The following is a 26359-nucleotide window of genomic DNA, read 5'->3' as shown; positions in this document are numbered from 1 at the left end:
ATCCTGTTGTGGGTCATCGTATTTATGCCCATAATACCAATAGTAGTAATCACACTTCAAGCATGTTTTCACTACACAGGCCGCAAAAGCCTGAACAGTTAAGGTCTCTAACAGGGTCATAGTTTCCTCTTCTTCTTCATCAGAACTTTTAAAGCGTTGAAGCAGACACATTTCTTACACGTATTATTGCTGTGTGTTGCTGGACTTTCAATCATTCGTAGTAAAAATTAACGGTATTGAATGAAGACCACTGACTTTATCTGCTGTTTTCTGCAATTCAAAAAAGAAAAAAGTTTAACTGTTGAATTGAATATGTGTTTTTAACAAGTGTTCACACAGACACGCACACACACAAACATACACACACTTTTATTTACATACCAGATTGCACTGGTCAGGACCATCCGCTTCCATCTCCATAGCATTAATGGCATCCATAAACAGCTTGTCTTAGTCGGTACATGCTCCCTTTTCTAGGGACATGGCAGCCTCTGGAAACAGCTCATCCAGAATGCCCAAATACTCAAACAAGGGCGCTTTAAGAGTCTTCGTTGACTCAGCTATATCAATGTAGTCGGCATCTGGTAGGTGGTAATTCCGGGTTAAAGGGGTGTTCCCACCTGTCAAATTTAACATGGGGAAAAAGGGATCATTCCCCTCTACTCTTAGTCCTGGAAAGGTTTAAAAGTGCAAGTTCTGGTCCAGTTTCTTAGTTCACCAGTTCAGTTCATTGTGGGAGATGTGAATATTGCTGCTTAGTATAACGGATCGAAGTCTCATGATGGTTCAAAAGTGCAATGACCATACCAAACTTCCAGTAGAGCCGCACCATATACTGTTGATTGGTGGAGGATAAAGTGTTGGCATAGGATCATTCATGTTCCTGACTTTCTGCCAGAGCAACATTCTTCATTGTGGCAAGTGCAGTGTTGAAAACTGCACATGCTGGTCCCAGGTCTTTCTTTAGTTTAACACAGTTCACTCTGCGGGATGCAGTAATATAAATTGTGGTCCCTAGACTGCTTCTACTAAAACCCATTGCACAAAAGGCTGTATCATGTTGAACAGTATGTCTGGTTTTGGGGAAGCTGCCTGGAGAGCAGACAGACGAGGCAGCAGGGGCAGGTACAGGCAAATGGTGGGGGTAAGGAGATTGTGGTGGTAGAACCATTTAAATGGACAATGGGAAGTGAAGTGGATGTATAAGACTGATGCTGTGGGGGGCGGCCTACAGTGGCTTACTTCCCAAACTTCAGTATTTTGTTAGCGTTATTTGGTATCAGTAATCTTGATTATGCATTCTGGTTCCAGGTTCTGTAGTAGACTGGTAGATTGTAGTTTGATAACAGTAGTATTGTTATCCTGACCACATTACCTTGTTCAATGTATTGTGATAAAGCACCATAAGAGGTTCTGAGTGTATTTTTTTGGTGTTTAGCATTATGCTGCACTGCAATCAGATACTGCTGAAAAGCATGAGGGTTGAACCAGGTTGACTCTTTGCTAAACGTAAAGACTACATTCCAGACCATAACAGGAGGTAGCAGGACAGCAGAGGACACAGAAATGACAAGAAGTGAAGGTTGGCATAATTCATATCTAATCCCAGAGACTGTGTGCCAGATGTTAGCAGAGGTTAGGAAAGTCAAAAGAATGCACATGTAAGATAAGAAAGGAGTGCCATGGGGTCATTTATTGGCTAATACTGGAGACTACATTCCAGATGTTAATGGGTTGGGGCAACAGAGCGCCTGTGTATCCCGGTGCTAATGGTGAATGTGCGCTATACAAATGTAGATAACATAACAAGACGGATGGTTCTGGGTAATGCCTTCTTCCATTTCTTCTCTACTGTCAACTAGATGCTTCCCTCCAACATCTTATTTTCATTCTCGCAGCCAACTTAATCTCTGCTACCACTCTATTTCTTCTGATCCATTACCCATGTTATCTGTAGGCCCACTCATCAGTCAATAACCACTCAGGGTTCATGTGTATCACCTACTCTCTACAATATCTTCACCGCCCCCTTTTGATGATCTGGATCATCTGGGTGTCACCTACACTAACTATGCAGATGACACCCAGATCCTCCTACCTCTTTCTGGTGATTATGACAAGGATTTGGCTTTGGTGAATAGGATATATCTCATCATCCAGGCATGGATGGCTACCCACGGTCTATGCCTCAATGGTGACAAGACTGAGATCATCATCCTGGGCGCTACTGCATCCCTCAATAAATTAAGTTCCAACTACTCCACCTTCAATATTGATAACAATATTATCTCTGTGGCCAGGGAGGTAAAGACTTTAGGATTTTACCTAGACTCAACCTTATCTCTCAACAAGCAAGTCAACGTGGTGGCCTCGTCCACAGCCTACACGTGCAAATTGATTAGAGCCAGCAAACCTTTTCTATCCAATAGCAGCTGCATCACCTTGGCCCAAGCTCTTATTTGATCAAAACTGGATTATTGCAATGCTTTATTCATAGGTGCTAATAAACAAATCATCGGAAACATCCAGACCCTGCAAAATAATGCTCTTAGAGCCGCATTAGGTATTGCCAAGCGAGAACACATCTCCACGACCCAAAGAGCACATAACTGGCTCTTCACGCATGACAAAATTAAGCTGAAAGTTGCGACCCTAACCCACAAATGTTTAAACAATGCTGCACCTAGCTACCTGTCGGAAAGATTCAACAAGTTGGCTTCTACTAGGACCACTAGACTATCCAATACCAACTACCTGGCAGTTCCTAGATTTAAGTTATCTAAAAATCGGGGGCTGTAGCTACCCAGTCAAGGCAGCTAAATTGTGGAACTCACTACCACCAACACTAAGAGTTGACCAGTCCTTCCATAATTTCCGCAAGAGTACTATCAAATGGCTTAAAGACTCAGGGGGTCATTACGAGTATGGCGGTAGGGGTTAACAGCACCGGTAAGGATGCTGGTGCTGTTAACCCCTACCGCCATATTCCGAGGTCCCTTAGCGGGTCCCACCAGGAACGGCTGGTCTGACCAGCCATTCTTAGCGGGACCCTTTAAGGAACCTTGGAGCTAATTACGGGCCTGCACTTTGCGGGCCCGTTATTAGCTCCTTCCCCATTCCCATTGAGCCCTATGAGGGCTCAAATGGGAATGGGGAATGGTTTTCTGAATGGGGACTTACCGGGTCCTCCAAGGTTGGAATGACCCGGTAAGTCCCCATTCAGGGACACCGGAACCGGACCCGGGTTTGGAGGCAGCCATGTTGATAATAGCCATGGTGCTAATAGCACCATGGCTGCCTCCAAACTCAGAATGACCCCCTCAGAATTATAGTTGCTACTTGCCACTGTATTACACCTTGACTGTCAATACTGACTTTAAATACTTGTAAATACCTGCCTTCAAACTGTACAGTTTTTCTCCTCATGTTATCCATGTTACTATGATTTATTTGTATGTTCTCCGTACATTGCATCCCCCTATGTCACTCTCACTGTCTGGTGTGCAATACAAATAATAATAAATAAAATGCAACAATACAAACAATACAATTGATAATGATAATGATAACAAATTGTTATTTATATAGTACTTTTGAAAAAAAGCAAAAGCAATCAATGCATTGAATGTTCCTAAATGATTAGCCAAACAGTGTTGGTCAACCTAGGAAAGATAAAAAGCTGAGTTGGACATGTCTGGATTCAAGCCTCCGGTTTGCAGATCACACACAGATTGCAGCAGCGAGTGCTCAACCCGCGGATCTATCTTTCTGGCACAACCCTTCTTTCTCTTCTTGAGTCCTACCATTTAACACAGGTCCCTTCTCCTTCTTCTCATATCTCTTGATTGTCTCTTGACCTTCTCTTTTCTTCATATCCCACCAATACGTCTGTATCCACCTATCCAATTTACCTTTCTGACCATGTTCTTCTGCACTTTTCTCCTACAGTGCCCTCACATTCTGCTCCTCCTTCTGTCTCATCTGTTTCTCTCATCATGATCTTTGATCCTTTTATTCACCTTCCTTCCTCTCTCATCTGCTTCTATTTTGACTTGTCCATGCTTTCTTTTGATCATGCTGCCTCCACACTGTAATCTTCCATTCTCTCCAAACGTTACTCCTTCCTCCTTTTCATTTTCTCCATTCTGCACACCATCACAGCCGTGGCTAACCCCTTCCCACATCTCTGCAGTTCACAGGGTTGAATGGCATTGGAAGAAGTCCAAATTCCATCTTGACCCTGCTGCTCTTTCTTCTCGTCATTCTTCTAATAACCTACCACTATTGGCTGCCAAAAGGTGCTATTTATCTGATCTTATCATTTCTCTCTCACACCACCCTTTTTGTCTTTTCATCTTCTAATCCATATTCTTTTTCCTTAAGAAACCTACTTGTTATCCTGCTGCTCCTGAAAACGTTCAACCAATTTCTCTTCTCTCTTTTGTCTAAAAAATCCTTGAGTGCACTGTGTATTCACAGATGTACTCTTACTTGTATGCCCACTCACTCCTTCGTTCTCTGTGATCTGGCATTTGCCTTTACCACTCTTCTGAGACTGCCTTTCTCCATAATGCTAATGCTTTACCTTTTGCTTGCTACATCAACAACATTGTCATACATGTTCCCCTTCACCTGTCTGCTGTCTTTGATTCTGTTTCTCCGCTCCTCATAACTTCACTCTGCTTTCTCAGGTTTTCTGGTTCAGTCCTCAAGTGCTTTCAATCCTACTTGTCGGATCATACCTACTCTGTCTCTTGGGCTGATGGTATCTATTCACCCTATCCTCCTTATGGAGTTCCAAAAGCTCTGTTTGTGGCCCTCTACTGTTCTCTGTCGACACTATCTATTTATATGAAGTATTTTCTTCATACAAATGATCATGTTAATTTCTATTGGTGTGACAGTCAAATCTTCATCACATTCTGTTCCTTCAATGACACTTTCTACACTACTCTTTCCAACTGTATTTCTGCCATACTATCTTGGATGGCGTCCCATTTTCTTCATCTTAATTCCACTAAGTTACTCTTCTTTCCTGCTAATAATTGATACCCCCTTCTCTCTTTTTCTCTCTCTCTCTCTCTCTCTCTCTCTCTCTCTCTGTCTCTCTCTCTCTCTCTCTCTCTCTCTCTCTCTCTTTCTCTCTCTCTCTCTCTCTCTCTCTTTCTCTCTCTCTCTCTTCTCTCTAATTTCCCCCTTCTTCCCTCTCTTTCTTGTCCTTAGCTGGGAACCTTGGTGTTACCTTTGACTCCTCTTTATCTTCACATATATCTAAAACTGCTCATGTCTGTTGTTTCCACCTCGATAATATCTCTCATGCCTGCCCTGTATTGTTTTTCCAGGTCACCAAACATCGTATTATTTCTCTCATCTTCTATCCTTGTTTTGTCTAATGTTCTGTTCTCTTGATTGGCCTCCCTGTCTTTTCTCACCCCTCTTCATGCTGTCTACAGTTCTGATATTTGTCTCTTCCACTCTATGACCACACACCCCTGTTACCTCCATTTTGGTGTTCATATCTTTCCCTTGATTCTCAGTTTCTACCACTGCTCCTCTTGATCTCTCCTCCCTTTTTTTCATATACTCTTCTTCTTACTCTATATTTTCAAAATCCAAATTCCTGCTTACTGCTCCTAGTCTTCCTTGCACTCCCTCCTGTTTCCATTCTGTTTCACTTCTGGCGCCTAAAAATTGGAGCTTCCTCTCACTGTCTATCTGCTCATCAACCTCTCTCCATCTTTTCCATAACTAACCGTAATCTTTCCTTCATTCAAGCTCTCTGTAACCATTCTTTGGACTGTTTCATATTTATACTATTTCTTTTGTCATTATTGCCTGATTTTGTACCACCTTCTCACATTTATGGTACTTCGACAAAAGTGTTTTATACACCAAAATAAATAAATACAAATACAAATATACCATCCAGCACACTCATCATGTTATCCAAAATAGGAAAGTGGCTCTCTTGATACTATGCCACGAGGATAATTCCAAGAAAACATAGTCACATATAGAAGTGTGAAATACGATCACCATATACATAAGAGCAAGAATCTAGAGCAGGAAACTCTGTTCCTGTGTCTAAATTTGAATGGCTCCATCTGTTATTATCCCCACAGAAATATCGGCATATAAAAATATCGTCATATTTTTGTGCTAATTCTCAGGCACGGAACCTGTGGGGGACCCCAAAAATGACCTCCTCCCCAAAATATCCCCTATGGCCGTTCCAGATGACCATATATACGGCGATATTTCTGGTGGGGATAATATGTAGCGATACCGCCTGAATGTAGGCACTATTGTAAAGCCAGTCCAAGGATGATTCCCCATCATTGATTGCTATCTGTTTCCAGTGAGGGATTAATCTTTGCCCAGAAACAAGACTGCCACAGCAAACCAATACTTGGAAATTCCACAGTACCCATTTAGTCAATGCTCTCATTTATTGAAATGATGAGCCACCCTGAACCGTATCGATGAATACCACAGATTCTCAGTCAGGAAATTTTCTCCAGCCAGCATGATAGAGTCTGTGTACTATTTAAAGGCAGGCATGTAGGTATCTTTAATCTGTCAGTTGTAATGGAGCAGTCTAGTTCCAGTACTAAAGAGTAGAGTTGTATTGTTTGAGATACAGAGTTATACTTTAGCACAATGTAAAATGACTGTCAATGCAAAGGTATGGTTTGAATCCAATTTTTAGGAAAACTCCAAGGTCAGAGTGTTCTAGAGAAACTGTTTGGATTTGGGTCAACCACAAGGTCTCAGTGGGCCAAGAGGGTTAACCAGGGCTAAAATGACATATATATGGTCACATAATCCATCAATTTGCTGATCAAATAATTCTTAGTCCAACATCAATATTGGTCTGGCTCGGACGCCAATCCGTAAACCAGGCATTAGATTATAGGCTCAGAAAGAGGTGGTCCTGACCCTAAGCTAGTTTATCCTAGATATCAAAGGCAGAGTAATGTACTGTGCTTGTCCTTAACCCTCTGCTTTTGTTATGCATGCTCTTTTGTCACCCAAGGCTTTGGGGTTTCCACATGATGAATTTCATTCTTAAGTTAAAAACATACAACTACAACACAACAGTGCACATTGTACCGTACAGTGAAGGCCCTTCATCTCTTGTTCTATCCCATTTGCAAACTGTTTGGCACATATTACTGACAAATGCATTGCTGTATACAAGTAGCTTGTGCCCTGTGGCATCAGGCTTCAACCGTGGTAGAGCCATTTGCAGCAAAGAAAAGTATTGAGTTTGGTAGAGGATCCTACCTGATGTTGACATGTGGTGCTGATCAAAGGTTTTTGGGGTAGAAGGCAATCCATCGGTTCTCATGCAGTGACAATGGAACCAGCAGAGGTACATACAGATTTCAGTATAGAGGAACTGGTACATAGGAACTCCGGAGCATTACAGACACTACTTGAATTTGGATGTAAGTAGCAAACAGTTTATCTGTATTGTAATTGAGGTTCAGCCAATACCCTGGTTTCTTCGCAGGCTTAGATCTGTTTCAGCTTTGCTGCAGAAAGTAAATATCATTTTAGTTGCAGGGAGTTTTGCTACTTGCATGTCCTCCCGCAAGTAGCATGGACATTTTCCTCACATGAGTCTTTCATGCATCAGTAGTAGATTAGATATGAAACTTCCTTCATGTTGGTGCTACTGAATCACTCATATGTGATTTGCTTATGGCCAGTGTTTTCTTCTGCATACTATTCACTCTTCCAGTATGACTGACGTGTTCTATCCTCATCTTTCACTGCTCACCATGATGGTGCCTTTTCTCCTATATACATGCTGCTTGAACCCGCTCACACCCATATCGGCTAGCACTACACTAGTAGAAATGTGCTTATTTTCTCCTGCATCCTCCTTCTTCCAGCACTTGTCACGTGAGCTTGCCTTTGGCCCCAGCAATGTTTTAACCTTAACTGTACCCTGTAAAACCTGGTGGCTGATGCACACTCCTAAGGGTACTCATTGAAACAATTGCATATTCATAAGGCCATACTCAGTGGTAGCAATTCCACCCACCTTAGAGGCCCTTGCTGTGCTGAGGCCTTTTAATATTGATGGCAGGAATATACCATTGAGTACAGGCGCCAAAATCTGATTAAATTCATTTCAGCATTACAAAATGCTTTTAAATTAAACAATAAAAATGTTTTACTAAAATGTACCTGTTTTCCTTTTTGTTCTCTTTCCATCGTTTCTTCTTTTTTGAACTGTAAGATGAAAGAAAAACTAAGAGACATGGGGGCCGATTCATGGAACAAACGTGCGCCGAAAATCTACGCGCAAGCAGGCGCAAGCAGGCGCAAGCGGAAAAAAACAGGCGCACGCGCACGCGTGCGATTCATGGAAGTCCCTGCGCGTGTACACCCCAGGATGGGCGCCAAACCCGTGCATGGCGCACAAGTCACTGCAACATCCCGAAAGGCGTGCGCGACGCGCACAGTGAAAGCGCACAACCTCGGCGCATACACCAGAAAGTGGGCGGGACACGGGGCGCAACGCGCGGAATGGGGAACAACGCGCGAAAATAAGGGCGTAACTGGGGATGTACTGCAGGGAAGCAGACGGAACGCCCACACGCACTCGAACCACACGTATTCATGGAATCGAATAGGGCAAAGCCACGCACAGCCAAAGACATGCACAAGCCGAAACACGTCCGCCACACCAAGGCAGGCGGTAGCGTCCCTGCGCATTACAAAAGTGGCAACATACAGCAATTGGGCCTGTGCGAGCGGGCTACGTATATTTCAGGGGTTCGCTTGAACTTTTTCACGCAATCGGGCCTGGGGGAGCGGGCTACGTGTATTTCAGGGGTTCGCGTGAACTTTTTCACGCGATCGGGCCTGGGGGAGCGGGCTACGTGTATTTCAGGGGTTCACGTGAACTTTTTCATGCAATCGGGCCTGGGGGAGCGGGCTACGTGTACATCAGGGGTTCGCGTGAACTTTTTCACGCGATCGAGCCTGGAGGAGCTGGCTACGTGTATTTCAGGGGTTCGCGTGAACTTTTTCACGCGATCGGATCGGGCCTGTGGAAGCGGGGTACCACTCACCGTCTGCCTTGCGTGTAGAAGAATGCGTAGCCAACACCCGCTGTGAAGTAATAGCTTGTGAACCCCAACGGATGGAAAACACACGCACTGCACGAAAAGCACGTACAGAACAGTGTAAAGGCACGCAGGATCTCCAAGCCCTGCCAGGGCAACGCCCGTGCGCAAAACCTCACAGACGCGCTTACGCTGTAAGGGCCTTTGGTCCAATGAAATCGCGTACGCGTGCTGACGCGCTTACGCGCTAAGGGCCTTTCCTCGATTTTCACGCTGACGTGCAGGATTTTCATGTGCCAAATCACTCCGTATCAAGCTGGCCACGCGAAAACACACGGAAGACCACGCTCCTGCCCAGAAGGCCGAATTACTGCCCCCCAGTGCCCCGAGCAGCCTCCCACGTGCCATCTGCTGCTGCCTGCCTCCCTGCCTGCCTGCCTGCTGCCACCGTGCCCTGCCATTTGGTGCCTGCAGATCAGCCATCTGCAGGGGTCCAGTTGCTGTGTCCACCCCTGCTGGAACAGAAGACTCCCGACTCAGATAACATCGCTCCACAGCCCAGCCCCAGGACCCAGTTGCCCACCCACTCCTGCCCCTGGGGTTGCCATGTCGGGCACATCCACATCTGGCAGCAGTGGCAACCCCCGGCCAGAGGGGCAGAGGGGCACCAGCTTCACTGCCACCGAAGTTGGTGTCCTGGTGGAGCAAGTCCTGGGGCAGTATGATGCCCTCTTCGGATCGTCCCGCACCAACAAGGAAGGACGGGAGAGGATCTGGGCCGACTGTGTGGTTGCCATCAACGCGGAGGGGGTGGCAACCCGCACCATCCAGAAGGTCAAGAAGCGCTGGGAAGACATGAGGTCCAGGACCCTCATGAAGGCCCGGCGCTTCGTGGAGGGGGGCCGGGGCCGCATGAGTTCCATCCAGATGGGGGTCCTGGAACGCGTACACCCAGCGCTCCACGCCCAGGTCCTTGAGAGGGAGACCCGTCTGGAGTTGAGCGGTAAGTGGCCAAGCATTGCTGTGTGAGACAGCGCATGTTGCAGTGTGCTGGTTGTCTGATACTTACCTGTATGTGTGACATAGGCCATGTATGCATGTATGTGTGCAGGGACATCATGGTAATGCTTGTGCGACCAGTAATGTGTGAACCGCACGGTTGTTGCATGTGTTTAAATGCGACACGGGAAGCCATATGCAGATTGTACACATGAGAGCATGGCAGTCTCTGTTCCTGGACATGGGTGGGGGTGAGGGATGGGTGCTGATGCCAGGTACATATATGGTGTCCATGTCTGTGTGCCTGACCTGCGTGTCTGTGACTTGTGGATGCCATGGATGCATGACACATGTCTGTGACAATGTACAGATTCACTGATGCAGCCTAGTGATTGGGGTGTACGGGGCCAGATGGATGTGACTGAGGTGAAGTGTGTGCATGTGATAGGCATGACCCATGATGCATGTAAGTTCCATTACATTGTATGTTTCGAGAGTCCATTGTACATGTATGGAAATGTCCATGGCATGCACCATGACTGTCACTGTGTGTGTTTTGCCTGGACTGACACATGTGTTGTGGAGGGACATGATGGAAGTGTACTTTGACAGTGGCACCCATCTGCTATTGCTTCCTGTCTAGGGGACCATTGTACAGTACCCTGATGCTTGTGTTCTATGTCTCTCTCTACGCAGCGGCTAGTGAAGAAGAGGGCGGAGACAGCGCTGTGGAGCAAGGCGGCGGGGATGCCCCCACGGCTGCAGCGGAAGGGGTGGGTGAGCCCCCACAGGGGCCTGCCACGGCAGAAGACGGTGAGGAGCCATCCAGGTTGGTGGTTTCCACAGAGGAGGAGGAGGCCGCCACTGAGGCGCACATGGGGCCTGGTGGGGGCATCCCTGCTGGTGCAAGTGGTGCAGTCCAGGGGCAGGGGCAGGAGGCAGCACAGGTCACCATGGAGGGGCCTGTGCATGTCGCTGTCCCTGACCCTGTGGGTGCACCACCATGCACCAGAAGGGATGCCCCGTCCCAGGCCCGTCCGCAGGTAGAGGGGATGTCCATGTCATCTGACTCCCCTCCACCTGCGGACGAGGGGACCCCTGGCCGTATGGAGAAGGTCCTGATTGGGGTCGCGATGCGCACGGCTGTGATTCGTGATGCCGTGCGTGCTTCCCAGGAGGAGCACGCACGTCATCACGAAGAGCACCGTGCCGACGTGGCCCAATTGGGATCGTCCATGTTCGGGGGTTTCCTGCATGTGTCGGCCAATCTGGCGGCCCTCTCCTCCTCTGTGGAGACTATACGCCAGTCATTCTCCTTGCCGTCTTCCGGCCCAGATGCCACCAGGGCCCCCTGTGGACCTGCCCTGACCAATGCAGCCAGCTCGGTGGGGATCCCATCCCTGCCACAGTCGGGAGTCAGAGGTCCAGCAGGGGTGGACACCACAGCAACTGTACCCCAGCAGATGGAGGATGTGCCGGCATCATCAGGCAGGGCACATGCACGACGGCGTCGGTGGATTTCATCAGCCTGGATGCCGTTGTGCTGGCAGAGGCAGTGGCGTCGGAGGCAGCAGCGGAGTCAACGTGGGAGGCATCATGGCTCGGGGCCATCAACATCGGAGGGGCAGGCATCGGCCAGAGGGCAGGAGGACCCAGGACGGGAAGTGTCTTCCGTGTGGCAGCGGTTGGGCCAGCATATAGGTGCGGAGCGGCGGCGGGCGGAAGAGGCACGGCTCACAATGGTCAGGGCGCAGAACTCCATGCGGAGGGCCCTGAGGCGGGACGAGTGCCTCGAGGCAATCCGCAGGGGGTTGGAGGAGCAGATGGCGTCGTCCCTGCGGACCCTCGGGGCCATGGAACAGGACCGCTTCCGGGACATAGACGAGGAGTTTGATGATGCCCTGGCCTGGAACACCACGGAGTGAGCCGCTGGACTTGCCCGCCGCCTTTGAATATAGTTCTTTAGTTTTAGGTTTCATTTGTTTCTTCTTATGATTTGGAGTCGACGGACACAGCTCCACTTTTTGTATATAGTTGCATTTTAGTTAGGGTTTTTTGTAGGTTTCCTTTGTTCAGTTGGGCTCATGGACCCTTGGATGTTTGTACATAGTTCTTCATTGGATTGATTTTATTTTTAATGTGACTTTGAACAACTTTTTTTTGGATTTGGATTTGTAGTTTTGATTTTTTTGGACGGACATGCAGCTTATCTTTTTTTCATTGCCATTGTAGTTTGTTTCATTTCATTTGCATTCAATTTTTTTTAATACAATTTTGTTTTCATACTTCACTGTGTGGTATCATCTCATTTGTTTCATGCATGTTATGTTGGGTGTTTTCCCATTCATTTGCAACCATTGTGTGTGACGGACATGGGTTCATTTGCTTTATGAACATTGGGGGTGTAACATGTAATTTCCATTTCCATGTGGGTGAATGGGTTACTTGGTAGGGCCTTTTGGCTGTGGAGGCTGACCATAACGCACATGATTGGGGATTGTGAGGACCTGGGTGCAGGGGGACATGAGTGGGGGCCTGGTGGAGGCTGCCCCTGGTGACTGGGGGGGTGGGGGTGGTGGGAGACATGGGTGGGGGCCTGGTGGCAGGTGCCCCACAGTGCTGGGGGGTGGGGGTGGGGGGTGGGGAACATGAGTTGGACATGGGTGGGGGCCTGGTGGCAGGTGCCCCACAGTTCTGGGGGGTGGGGGGGTGGGGAACATGAGTTGGACATGGGTGGGGGCCTGCTGGCAGGTGCCCCACAGAGCTGGGTGGTGGGGGGTGTGGGGAACATGAGTTGGACATGGGTGGGGGCCTGCTGGCAGGTGCCCCACAGTGCTGGGCGATGGGGGTGCTGGGAGACATGGGTGGGGGCCTGGTGGAGGCTGCCCCTGGTGGCTGGGGGGTGGGGGTGATGGGAGACATGAGTTGGGGCCTGGTGGAGGGTGCCCCTCAGTGCTGGGGTGGGTGGGGGGTGGGAGACATGAGTGGGGGCCTAGTGGAGGGTGCCCCTGCACTGCTGGGGGGTGGGGGTGCTGGGAGACATGGGTGGGGGCCTGGTGGAGGCTGCCCCTGGTGGCTGGGATGTGGGGGTGCTGGGAGACATGGTTGGGGGGCCTGGTGGAGGCTGCCCCTGGTGGCTGGGGGTGGGGGTGGTGGGAGACATGGGTGGGGGCCTGGTGGAGGCTGCCCCTGGTGGCTGGGGGGTGGGGGTGCTGGGAGACATGGGTGGGGGGCCTGGTGGAGGCTGCCCCTGGTGGCTGGGGGTGGGGGTGGTGGGACACATGGGTGGGGGCCTGGTGGTGGGTGCCCTTGCACTGCTGGGGGGTGGGGGTGCTGGGAGACATGGGTGGGGGCCTGTGGAGGGTGCCCCTGGTGGCTGGGGGTGCAGGGGGACATGCGTTGGTGGGCAGTAGTGCAAGTTGACATGTGGGTTGGCTGGGGGCATGGCCATGGTGGATGGGGTGCCTGCAGGACATGTGCAGGGTAGGCCCCTGTGGTATGAGCCACCTGCAGGAGCCGTGGAGGGTGTAGAGGGAACACCTGGGAGGACCCACACATGCAATTCACGTGTGGTGCTCCCCGCGCACCCCTGAAATACGCGTACCCTGCTCGCACAGGCCCAATCGCGTGTGGAAATTCCCGCACTCCCCGAAATACACGTACCCTGATGGAATCGCGTGTGGAACTTCCCGCGCACCCCTGGTATACACGTACCCTGCTGATTTCGCGTGTGAGACTTCCCCCGCACCCTGTAATTCACGTACCCTGATGGAATTGCGTGTGGAACTTCCCGCGCACCCCTGGGATACGCGTACCCTGCTCGCACGGGCCCAATCGCGTGTGGAAATTCCCACGCACCCCTGAAATACACGTACCCTGATGGAATCGCGTGTGGAACTTCCCGCGCACCCCTGGAATACACGTACCCTGCTGTAATTGCGTGTGTAACTTCCCCTGCACCCTGAAATACACGTACCCTGCTGATATCGCGTCTGGAACTTCACGCACACCCCTGAAATACACGTACCCTGCGGAAATCGCGTGTGTAACTTCCCATGCACCCTGAAATACACGTACCCTGCTGATATCGCGTGTGGAACTTCACGTGCACCCTGAAATACACGTACCCTGATGGAATCGCGTGAGGTACTTCCTGCGCACCCCAGTGATACACATAGCCCGCTTGCTGTGCTGGTACAGGGTTAGCGCAGCCCTTTGCGCTGGATTGGGTATATTGATGGCTTTTCCCTGCGCGAGAGGCGTTCTTGGGGGCGTAACTGGCGCTGCTGCAGGGTCGCTGCGCCACTGTGCGCCACGGCTGGTTTTGGTGGCTGGAATCCATGAATACGCTGTGCGCGGAATTGGATTTTAGCGCACGTGGCTGGCGCAGGGATTTGCACGCGCACACTGGGCGCCAGCCGCGTGCGCCATTTGTGCGCTGGATTCTATGAATTACCCCCATGGAGTCTGTCTCATTTCAAAGTAAGAGGTGCTAGAATAATGTCTAACTTCAGTTCTGATTCAAGTTCTCACCAGTTACCATGAAAAAGCTGCAAGAGTGGGATGTAGATAGCTACATCCTTATCTGAGAGATGGCACCTGACAAATGGGTGCAGAGCTTGCCACGCATCAGGAATACCTTCTATCTAAACCCACAATCATGAGTGCTTCTTCCAGCAATTGTCACGTGTGCTTACTTTTGGCCCCTGCAATGTTTTAACCTTAACTGTGCCCTGTACAACTTGGTGGCTGATAAACACTCCTAAGGGTACTCATTGCAACAATAGCATATTCATAAGGCCATACTCAGTGGTATCAATTCCACCCACCTTAGAGGTCCTTGATGTGCTCCGGCCTTTTAACACTGATGGCAGGAAAATACCATTCAGTACAGCCACCGATTTCTGATTAAATCCATTTCAGCATTACAACATGCTTTTACATTAAACAATACAAATGTTTTACTATAATTGACCAGTTTTTCCTTTTTGTTCTCTTTCCATCGTTTCTTCTTCTTTTAACTGTAAGATAAAAGAAAAACTAGGAGACATGGAGACTGTCTCATTTCAAAGCAAGAGGTGACAGAATAATGTCTCACTTCAGTTCTGATTCAGGTTTCTCACCAATTACCATGAAAAGGCTGCAACTGTGGGATGTAGGTAGCTACTTCCTTATCTGAGATGGCACCCAACAAATGGCATAGAGCTTGCCACACATCAGGAATACCTTTTATCTAAACCCACAATCATGAGTTCTGAAAACCTTAATAAAATATAAATATCCACAGTCATCTAAACATGACACACTGAAACCATGTATTGAAACCTAAATAAACCAATTCCAAATTCTATATTACAAAGGAAACACTGTTAATATTACAAATTACGCCCACCAGTGCATTAACCTTTAATTTTTTAATTTTATAAATCAAAATGTCCAAATCTGTTTCAAAATGAAGCATCACAGTGTAGAATCTTTAAATTGTAATATGATTCTTTTTCAGGATACGTTGAATGGAAAGGTATAAAATAATGTTTTCTTTTAAACTCTAACACCATCAATACAATAGACATGATCATATGATGTTCTGATTTGGCTTGGTCAATGTTGTTTTTTTTGCTGGCTTGACCAACAGTTGAACTCAATTTCAGCCCTGCATGCATGGTCAAATGGGGGACGGTGTAAGTGTCCCTGGAGATTTGGCTTGGCCATCTAAACTGAATAAGGTGTGTTTGTCTTTAATCATGAAAACCATTAAGGTCATAGAACAAAGTTTCATTAGGGCCAGGACTCTAAATAAATGAGATGCCCCACCCTTTTAAACTCATTTCAAGATAATTCTATTAATAAAAGCATCTTAAAATTTCACTGAGGCTCAATCCTGGTTGTTCTGATCTGAAAGGAATCAGGGCAGTACACATGACAACCTAGCCTGCTCTCCTAAAGAAGAGTTTCATTGACACATTATTGTACTGGCCAGATGACTATTAATGGAAATTACACAATAATTCCATTATTGGGCCTCTGACAGCTGTTTGTATAACACATTAAACCAGACCCTAGGACTAGATCTGACTTACTAAGATTTGTTTAAATCTTCTACCCACACTAGAAATACAGCATATCAGAATGGTGTAGTGATGCCAACTGATATCTGCCAAAAATGTGATAGGGCCAAAATACAGTCTATAGAACACCTGTTATCTGTATGCCCAGGGACATGGAATTTGAGGGTACAAAAGCTGCAAATATTTGTACATAATGTGTGGTTTCTAGAAATAAATATTTTCTGGCTAACATTAGCTTCAGGGAACTGACCTTTGTTGAGGGCTGAAGTAGTAAAGATTTTGAAAGAATTAAATCTCACTGGACAGAAATGAAAATGAAACAGTAAGCCAGTGTTTAATGATATGGCATTTCCAATTTAGTATTAATATTTGAACATCATAATTAGCCTAATTTTTTTCCTCTCCTGACCTTGATATGATAAACATTGTGAGTTTCACAAGGTGAAACATGTTTTTTATATTTTACTTTTACTAATCGTTATCCTAAAGAGATGGATATCCTATTGTATTTATTTCATTGATTTGGTACTATGTAGGTTTCTTTTTCCCTTTATATATGTATATTTTTTTATGTTTTGTTTTTTGTTTTTCCTTTCGTCTTTTATATCTCCTTGTCCAACATTGAGTTTTTACTGTTACAGAATTGATGTTATGTAAGTAATCATTTTGTGAAAAGTCAAACATTTTTCACTAAAACACAAAAGAAAAAAAAGAACTCATTATATTTACATGAGGTTTCAGAATTCAAGGAAATAAACACTATTTAAAATGAACACCTGAAATGCATCTAAAACAATTTTGCTAGTACCATATGACCCAAAGACAAATAGAAGGGGTCTTGCTACCGTGAACCTCACCCTCTATCAAATTAGCCTGAAGTGCCTGTAGTTTTCATAAATTAAAAACATTATAAATAACTTCATTTAAAATTATCATACATATGTGTACTGCATTTCTCAATGTTCAGGGGTTGCCTGAAATCTATATTCCATCAATATGGCACGTTGCCTTGAGATCATGTGGGAAAAACTATTTTGCATTCTAAAAAATGTTAAGAGAAAATTAGCTCCCACCTTTTCATGTCACATTTATGATCAGCTGAGGGGTGTATTAGATGGGAGTGTTGCCTGTCAGCCAAGCCAATGGAAAGATGTGATCCATCAAAAAGTGTGTTGTCAACAATGGAAAAGCATGGCAATAGCACCCATAATAAAAAAGGAAACACACAGTAAAAAGAGTAGGCTCTGGAATAAAAAGCTGCATAGAAGGGATAGCACCTTTTCCAAATGCATGAAAGCTGACCAGCTTTCCAATAGGGAAGAGAGTCTGACTGGGAGCTTCTTTAAAACTCACAAAAGTCCCTTCTGGTTCAGTACCTTAAAGAATCATTCCAACGAGTCCATCAATATTAGATCGACTAGGCTCCTTGCCCTGAAAAGTCTTTGGAGTGGGGGGGAAGAATGCGGTGCCACTAGGAGGGAGCCAGTTTCAAATACAATACTTCAATATTAAAGTGTAAAATGCTATTTGCTTTCTCACAGTATGTCAAGCTAAGTGAGATTTCCATTTCAATGAAAACCAACAGATTATTTCGATGTTCTGTGCAGTGTAGAACTGATAACATTCCTATGCAGATAAAGTACAGTTCTTTGTAAATTAAATCCAATCAACTTGTACCCAGAATATTTTTACAGGTGTTGTCAACCACTAAGGCTATTATTCAAATGGCCACAATCTATCATCAAATGGAGAGCTGAAGGATAATGTGTGACCTGTGAAAGCAGTAGATATTTAAAAAGGTGAATGATTAGGTGAAAGGTGATTTAGCTATGCAACATGATGCTGATACAAATGACATCATTTTCTTTCTTGACTTTACCAAGTGGTGGAAAGGCTTTGCATGCATTGGACTCATTCTGCAAGTGAAGTGAGAGTGGTATTCATCCATGCATTAGAACATAATATACCCATCTTCTTATATTGAGGGGGTGCATTCTAAAATGATAGCCTGCTCTCCTAACCCAAACCAGCATATTATAATGAAATCCATTATAACCTACTTTCAAATTTCATGCATACACCAGCAACCCGCAACTCTACATTCACACACAAAGGGTGGCATTCATAAATGTGCTTACTTAAATGCAATGTTTCTATGCAGTTATTTTAAGATACCAATACTTGTTTTTGATATTGGAGAATATAAATATTTGAATGTTCTGTTTATTAACAGAAACACATTATATGTAAATGACAACTGTAGAGAGTTTAAATATACTGACCGATAAGCAGCAAATAGCATATTCTGAGCTTGAATGGCTAATGCTCCATCCTGCCCCAATAATTAATTTGTGTACACTGTGGACAATGCCAGAGGAGACTATGTGAGGCCTGCCATGCAGCTCCATGTGTATGGAACACCATGTTATGCTACAAAATTAATTATGATATCATGGTATGATTTACACCCTTCCCTGCAAAACTCACCAGGATCTTCCAGATACCCCCTCTCCACAATCTTGTCTTGTGGCATTTGTTCTCACATAAGAAGGAGGAGTTTGTTTCCATGTTACAGTGCCTACCCTTTGGTACTCCCTCCCGCCACACATAAGAAATGAACCTTTGGCCTAAGGTAAAGGCTCTAAAAATGATGCTCCTACCTAAAGTTTTATATTATATACAATCGCTCCCTATGAAATCGACCAAAAAGGGCTTAAATGCTTTGACAGAATATTTACAGACTTTTTATGGGATGTGGGTAAAAGACCAAAAAATCCCCACTTTATCATGATTCGGCAAGTTAGAGAGGGGTTTTGGATATCAAGTGTTGGAAAAATATCACATAGGATTTCTAATCAAAAAAGGCTTCTTATTATTTTATTGAGGGGGGAAGAGATCAGAACCTTTTCGGCTTACTATGGAAAGAGAGAAACTTAAACACTTTGCTCTAGATTGTTTATATTCTTTTGGGAAGTCGCCAAATTTGGGGGTAACTTTGGAATCAGTAGCTGTGACAAGAACTGCATTGGTAGAATAGATCCTGGGATGTGGACAGGATTTGTTTATGTATGGAGGAGCGTCTATTTGGATCTACATGGGTTTGCAAAATGATAACAAAATGTTGAATTGGAGAAGCTTGGGTAACAGGGGTATTATACAAATTGAGGATATACGGAAGGATGAGAAAATGGTTCCCTTTGTTGAGCTAGTGGAGCAATATGGTCTGGGTAATAGGGAATTTGGAAGGTATAGATCTATAGCGCAATTAATGATTGAAAGGCAGCAGATGTTAGATGTTCTGATGTACAGAAAACCCAATATATGTGAATTGTTCGATACTCCACCTCATATGGTATTGACTCATATTAAGTTAATGCCAAATGAGATATGCATGAAGGAGTCATGGGAGAAGCTACGCCTAGCTTGGGTTACGGATATGGGGAGAGATCTGTCAGTGAAAGTATGTGAAAGTGCATGGAAAGTAGAAGTATAGGCTAAGATGGATCTGACGTGTTTTGGGTCGTATTTACTGGGCACCTGAGAGGATGTGTGCAATGGGTTTGTTGGATAGTGATCTTTGTTGGGGCTGTCAACATATGAAGGGAACTTTATTGCATATGCTTTGGGATTGTAGGAGGGTGGTGGACTTTTGGAAATATATATTAGATAGCATTTATGTTGTGGAAAATATGTCATTTCCATGAACTGCTATGGCAGTCCTTTTTCTTTCAAGTTAGGGTAGTGTGAATGTGCTTGTGACTATTGGTATTGGATTGATAGAGCTTTATTGATGGCAAATAAACAAATAATGAAAGTGTGGAAGACTAGGAAAAAAGCCACAACTTGAGAATTGCTTGATAGACATGCAAGCACTTTCACATTTTGAGAAATCTCAATCAACCAGAATCAATCCAGGGGGTGAATACTTAGAAAGATGGGGGCACTTTAATGATCTGTATGGGTAGATGTAGGTTGGAGAGTGTAGATGCTGATGGGGGGGTTATTGTGGTCCTGTGATTTATGTGGTTTATGTTGTGTCTTATATATTGAGTCTATGGTGGGTATGGAATATGCTTGTAATTTGTGTTTTTGTTATTATAGGTTGGGTAGATAAACTTGGTTATTTGATTATTATATTTGCGTATGTATTGATTATATTGTTTATGGAATAATACTAAATAAAGATATTAAAAAGAAATGAACAATCCCTCACAACCATCATAAAACGTGTAAAAACATGATTATTTGACAAATATGACACTAAGTGCCATGTGACCTACCTTCAGTTGCTTATGTCTGCACCGATGCTCTGAAACCTTGGGGACTCGCCGTTACATAAATGTACTAATTACATAAATAAATAACATATGTTCATGGGTGTCATTTTTTCTGAAACAGCCCTAAACTAGCACCATGAACATTGGTATATGCAAAGATTAGTACAGAATTTCACACCAGTGCCATTTAATGCAGTAGAGAAACCACTGAAACATGCCTGCTTTGTCAGTGGTACTTTTACCCACAGTAGTAAGAACCACTGGTGGTATTAACCACTAACCGTAATCCGGTGGAATTACACACTTCAACCAATTTACTAGATTGCCAAATGTAGCACTTCTTATTTGTGGCACAGAGGTATGTGTGTCAGAGTAGTATTAGTTCACTACCTGTGGTATTTGCTGAATGCTTACTAAGCCTTAAAGATATATTAAATTATATATTAGCTGTGCCTGGTCAAATGAATGTGGGTTTATCCTATTTTCGGAACAATTGTCTCCTTACAATATTTGCAACATTGCTTTAGATAATTTAACACAACACATGCTCTGTTTAAACAATTTTATAAACCAAATCCTTAGTCGTGCATCAATGCAGGCCGTTAGGATACCTCAGTGAGTTAGGTAGTCGCATCAGCAATTTGTCGGCAACCTGCATTACGACATCGGAAATTCGTCAGGGCTGGCTCAGTCCCACATCCAAGTTACATACATTGGGCAATCTTCAGTAACATCTATTACAATAGTGCTTGAAAATGTTTTTTTTTGTTTAAACAAATCGGACATGAAGCACAATGTCAGAAATTGGAGTTGGTTAAAAACATGACATTTTATTTAGAAATCTGAGCTGTGAGGTGGACTCAATTTTCGAGAACGTGGGTGTACACTTTCACTTTCAAATTGCTTTCTTCAAAGCACTGCACAGCTAAGGGACAGTGTTGATGAGTTGTGTTCCCTTAATTGGTCACAGAGGAAGGAGCGAAACATATAATTTCCACTCAGCTCAGTGATCAAACCCAGCCTGGACTGGCCAAAATAAGCAGTTACCTTCAAGAATAAGCCACGATTTCAAACGGAGAAAAGCAACTGTGAACGTCTTTAATGTTCAATTCTGCACTTTGTTCCTGGCTCAGCCAATGAGCGCCTGGATTCCAAGCAGCGTCTTTATGGTTCTGAGAACCCAGCCGTTTTTGTTTCTTCAGAGACTCGATGAATCTGGACAGCAGCATAATTCTCTATTCTCTAGAGGAAACATGTGATGGGCAGTTGCATGGATTTGAGAAACCTTGAAAGTATTCGGGCGTAGCATCTTGTTTATTTTCATAGCGAGCTTATATTAAGTAGGCTCACATAGTCCCATCACAATATTTCACCAGCCTCCGAAGCACGTTATAAATTATACACTGATCAATATTTAAAAGAGAGAAGACAAGTAAGGGGTGCATATTTGCCTTAACAATGTATTCCATATATGTATTGAACATGAGTAGGATCGATACAACTGAACAGTTTTGCATTTCCGAATGCTGTATTTTCCTAATGTGATGTCACAGAAGATGATTATGAAAGTCATAAGCAACTGCTGTAGCATCACAGCAGAGAGAGGCAACATGTTCTATGCTGGGTATTTGTATGTTCCTGTTTTGGGTGCTACAGTCAGTGGTAGAAGTGTACCAAGAAAGTAGTGGAACTGTACCCCAGTAGACAGGAAGGGGGCAATGCGCAAAACATGCATCAAGTGTTGCAGCCATGCTGGTTGACGGCCAATTAAGTTGAAACAGATTTCAGTTTTGCTGGAACTGCTATCGGTAAAGTGGAGAAGTGTGCTGTAACGTCTCAAAGAACAGTTCTGAAGTGATGAAAATGTTTGCAAAAAGTGGTGGAACTGTTAATAGTAACAAATAAAAGTATTTGAATGCCGCTCCTGAGCAGTCCCCCTCACTTCCACCACGGCTCTAATGTGAGGTGAAGGAACTTGGAGCCTGTAGTGATAAACAGTACCCGCACCTCCCTGGGATCCAGCCCTTTGTGCAAAGTAAATCACTCCTAATTACCTTCCCACACAAATAAGGTTTAAGAAGCACGATGAACTCAGTCTGGAAAAAAGCCAATCACACAGAATATGATGCTTGCATTTATTATCTACAATGACTAATGCAAACTAAGCAGCAATTTATAATAATGTGGAAATAGAGAGTGCAAGCTATATAATGCCAATTATCAATCACAGATGAATATGCAATTATTTGGTCTTACGCTCCTAATGAAATGTAGATGAAGATACAATCTGATCACATCCAGGACCCTCGCCGCTACCGGTGCCCGGCACTCCTCAGCAGAGGAGGGGAGGACTGGCCAAGCCCCCACAGTCCTACACCAGAGCGGGGATGTGATGTTAGGAACCTCGGCCCTGATAGCGCACAGCTGGTCGTCCAGGCACTGTCCTTGATGCGCACGTCTTTCCAACAGTCCAGGATGAGTCCCCCCTCCCTGGTCCAAGTATAGTTCTCTTATTAGGAGCTGCACGTCAATCATCATGACGTGTCAGCTCTTCGAGAAGCTTCTAGGCTCTTCCCTCCTGGCAGTAAACATGTTTTTTGCTTGGAAAGTTACAAGACTGGAAACAGCCAGTCTTGGCTCCCAGGCTTCGGGCACTGTTTCTTTGCATTCTTGTCTTATCAGTGCACCTGACTCGCAGAGTGAAGACGGGCAAAGCAATGCCTGGCTCCCACGAACTGCATGGAGCCTCTTGCTAAAGCACGATGTTTTATGTCTTCAAAAAAGGCCTTTGCAATTAACCCCTTGCAAGCATGCAGGCTCACCCAGTTTGAGAGTCCTGGTTGATGTCAGCATTTTCCTCCACGCTTCGAATAGGCTCTAATACACACAAGATAGCTCAGTGGGTTAGTGCAAATGCAGGTTACTGCAAGCGCCTAGCAGCTTATCACTACATTCCACCCCTTTCGAAGTGAGGCCTGAAAATGCTGACTCAGTTCCATGATCTGGAAGCATGCACAGTGTGCTGCAGGCCAATTAAGCGTTTCTCTAGCGCAGACATTCTAGTATAAAGGAAAGACATTCTGCGCAAGAGCCCAATGAAGACGATAAGTATGACTATTAGGGAAATCAGCAACCACAGCAATGGGTGCAGTATTATATTAAGCAGTTTAGTGGAGGAGGGAGACCATCCAGTGAATATATCCCACCAGTGGTGAGTAGTAACTGATTGCAGATGGTCAGCAGTTTTGATTAATTGGTTTCTGTCTATTATTAGCTTGTACTCTGCAGAAATAGCTGAGGTAGCTAGCGTCTGGAAATCTTTCCAAGCAGTTTGAGCAAACTGTCTAATAGCTTGAAGCCGGGCAGTAATCACTCCATAGGATAGAGTCCAGTTAAGCAAATGCGTGAGCTCAGCATGCAGAGTAGTGTGAGACCACTGGGTTAAAGAATATAGGGTATGAGTAACAATGTCTAGGATAGTCACAACTTGATCTACGCAAAATACTTGAGGATTCCCTAATAACCTATAATTGTTAATAAGCAAGGAATGATTAGTAACTACGCAAGCTGTATGCTGATCTATCTGAAAGATGTCAGTCCCATTTATGTGGTATTGCATCCAGGTGCACTCCCCTGCTACGGGATGTATGCATGGGTCCGGAACCCTCCCAGTTAGGGGACACACCCATCCCTGATCCCAGGGCATGCAGGTGTGACTGTGGATGGTGTAGTTTTGGCTGTCTAACCATTCCCCTCGTATTTGCGGAACCCACCAGGAACCATTGATTTTCATAGGCAGTACTATAAAAGGGCACCATATTTCTAGAGCATAAGCGGTCCTACTCACTTGCATTAACGCATGGCAGGTGTTATTCATGCAATCAAAAGCAAGCGGCTTAATCCATATGTCTGCTGGTAACTGTAGCTCTGTGTGCCAGTGGGTTGAAGATAGTCGCCCCCATTCGGAGCGGAAAGCCAACACCTGCTGATTTAGCAAAGTTTGCCATAAAATACATCGTGTGTCTTTAGCAGTTTTGTTGACCTGTCCTATGGCAGAGAAAATGTCTTCATAGCTGAAATTCTGCCACTTCCAATGGTTGCCAATACTTGTAGCAGTGTTGCGCAGGGTAGGACTTATCAATGGGCCCCACTGAGCCAGAAGTTTTATAGCGCCGCTGGCATCAGAACCCATAGTGGCTAACTTGTTGCGCACAGTTTCTATGTCAAAAGCATTTAAAGCCCCCGTTCCCACTCCCGCTGCACCCGCAATCAATGAATCTAAACCCCTAGGTACGCGCAATTTGGTGATGGGCCATAGAAATTGACTCCATTTATAGCAGCTTGGTAGTACTAAGGAGACATTGCCCCGTGACAAGTCTATGTCTAAGTGTACCTCTGAAATAATGGAAGCGTGCATCACATGTCTGCAATTTAAATGTTGTCTTACTATTGGAAAATCTAGCAGTTTTACCAACTCCACTTTGTGAGATTTGAAAAACACCATCCTCCAAGTGGGATGCCTACCATGTACAATATTGGTTTTTGATACAAACACCATACTACCATCTGGTATAGGCTGTTTCAACGTACAATTATATGAAGAACATGTGGTTAAGTTATAGTCCAGAAAATCTTGGCGAGTACACTCGTTGCAGTTCTTGGGACAAAAGAAACATGAAACATCAAACAAATTATTTGATCCATTCACTGAAACTTTTGGACCTAAAATCTCGTAGGCGCCAGTCATATGAGTTAGTGATAAAAGGTGTCCAACAATGTGCCAATCTAGAACTCTTGCAGTTCCATGTGGATACTCATTTGTAACGCTTTTCTCACAGGTTACGGTGCGGTTGTAGTTATCACGCAGGACTGGAGCATCAGGTGTAGTGCATGCGATTCTCAGAGTCCATGTAGTGTCTTGCAATAACCCACTCTTTACAGAGAAAGCGTTGGTTTGGCAGGCCAGGAGCACCCACAGCAAGGCAAGTCCCATCCCCTTCATACTGCTCTACGTTCGTGGTGTGAGCCTAGTAGCGGGAATATAAACAGGCACATCAGAATTATGCAAAAGTACAACATAAGTACTTCCAACACCTTGACTTAACACTTCCCCAGCCTCAGGCTTTTTGTTAGGATGGTGCACCCACACCTTTTTTCCTGTGCTACCGAAGCCTCCTTCCCCCCTCAATGTAGTGTCTGGAGATTGCTTGCTTTCTACTACTAGGGGGACAACTGCTTGTTCACAAATCAATTGTGCAATTCGGTCATATTTGGTTAATGGTACTGCAGATGCACCAGCATTATGTAAAAGTACCGAAACAGTCCCTCTATAATCAGGATCAATCACACCTCCCAATATGTCAATGCCTTGTTTTGCCAGGCTGGATCGTGCAGCAATGCGTCCATAAGTGCCAGCCGGCAATTTGATGCCAATGCCCAGCGAGATGGATTTGGTTTGCCCCGCCGGTATAACACCATCTTCACAGGTAGATAGATCAAGTCCAATGCTGCCTGCAGTGACTTGCACAGGCAGCTTAGCTTCTTTGTCAGTTTTCCACACAACAAGAGTCTTTGTAGATTCCACTTTCTCACTTGTCAGTCTAACAAAGGGTGTCTGGCGATTTCCCAGTGGACGATTGTTCAGTTCAAACAGTGCATGTGCCAGATGTTTGGACCACCCCTTGAGAGTGTGAGTCTTAGTCAGCTTCTTTATTTGTTGCTTGAGCAGCCCATTGCTACGTTCCACCAAAGCAGAGGATTCTGGGTATCGGCTGATGTGCAGTGTCCACTTTATGCCTTGCTCTAGTGCCCAGTCTTGCACATTGTGTCCAGCAAAATGGCTGCCTTGGTCTGATTGGATTTCATCCGGGATGCCATAGTGTCTGATGAGGTATTCCATGCCTTGCAAGGTAGCCCGTTGATCTGCATGGGC

This window comes from Ambystoma mexicanum, chromosome 4p (assembly GCF_040938575.1).
Source record: "Ambystoma mexicanum isolate Mex_15411 chromosome 4p, UKY_AmexF1_1, whole genome shotgun sequence".
NCBI lineage: Eukaryota > Metazoa > Chordata > Amphibia > Caudata > Ambystomatidae > Ambystoma > Ambystoma mexicanum.
Note: the sequence above shows the minus strand (reverse complement) of the source record.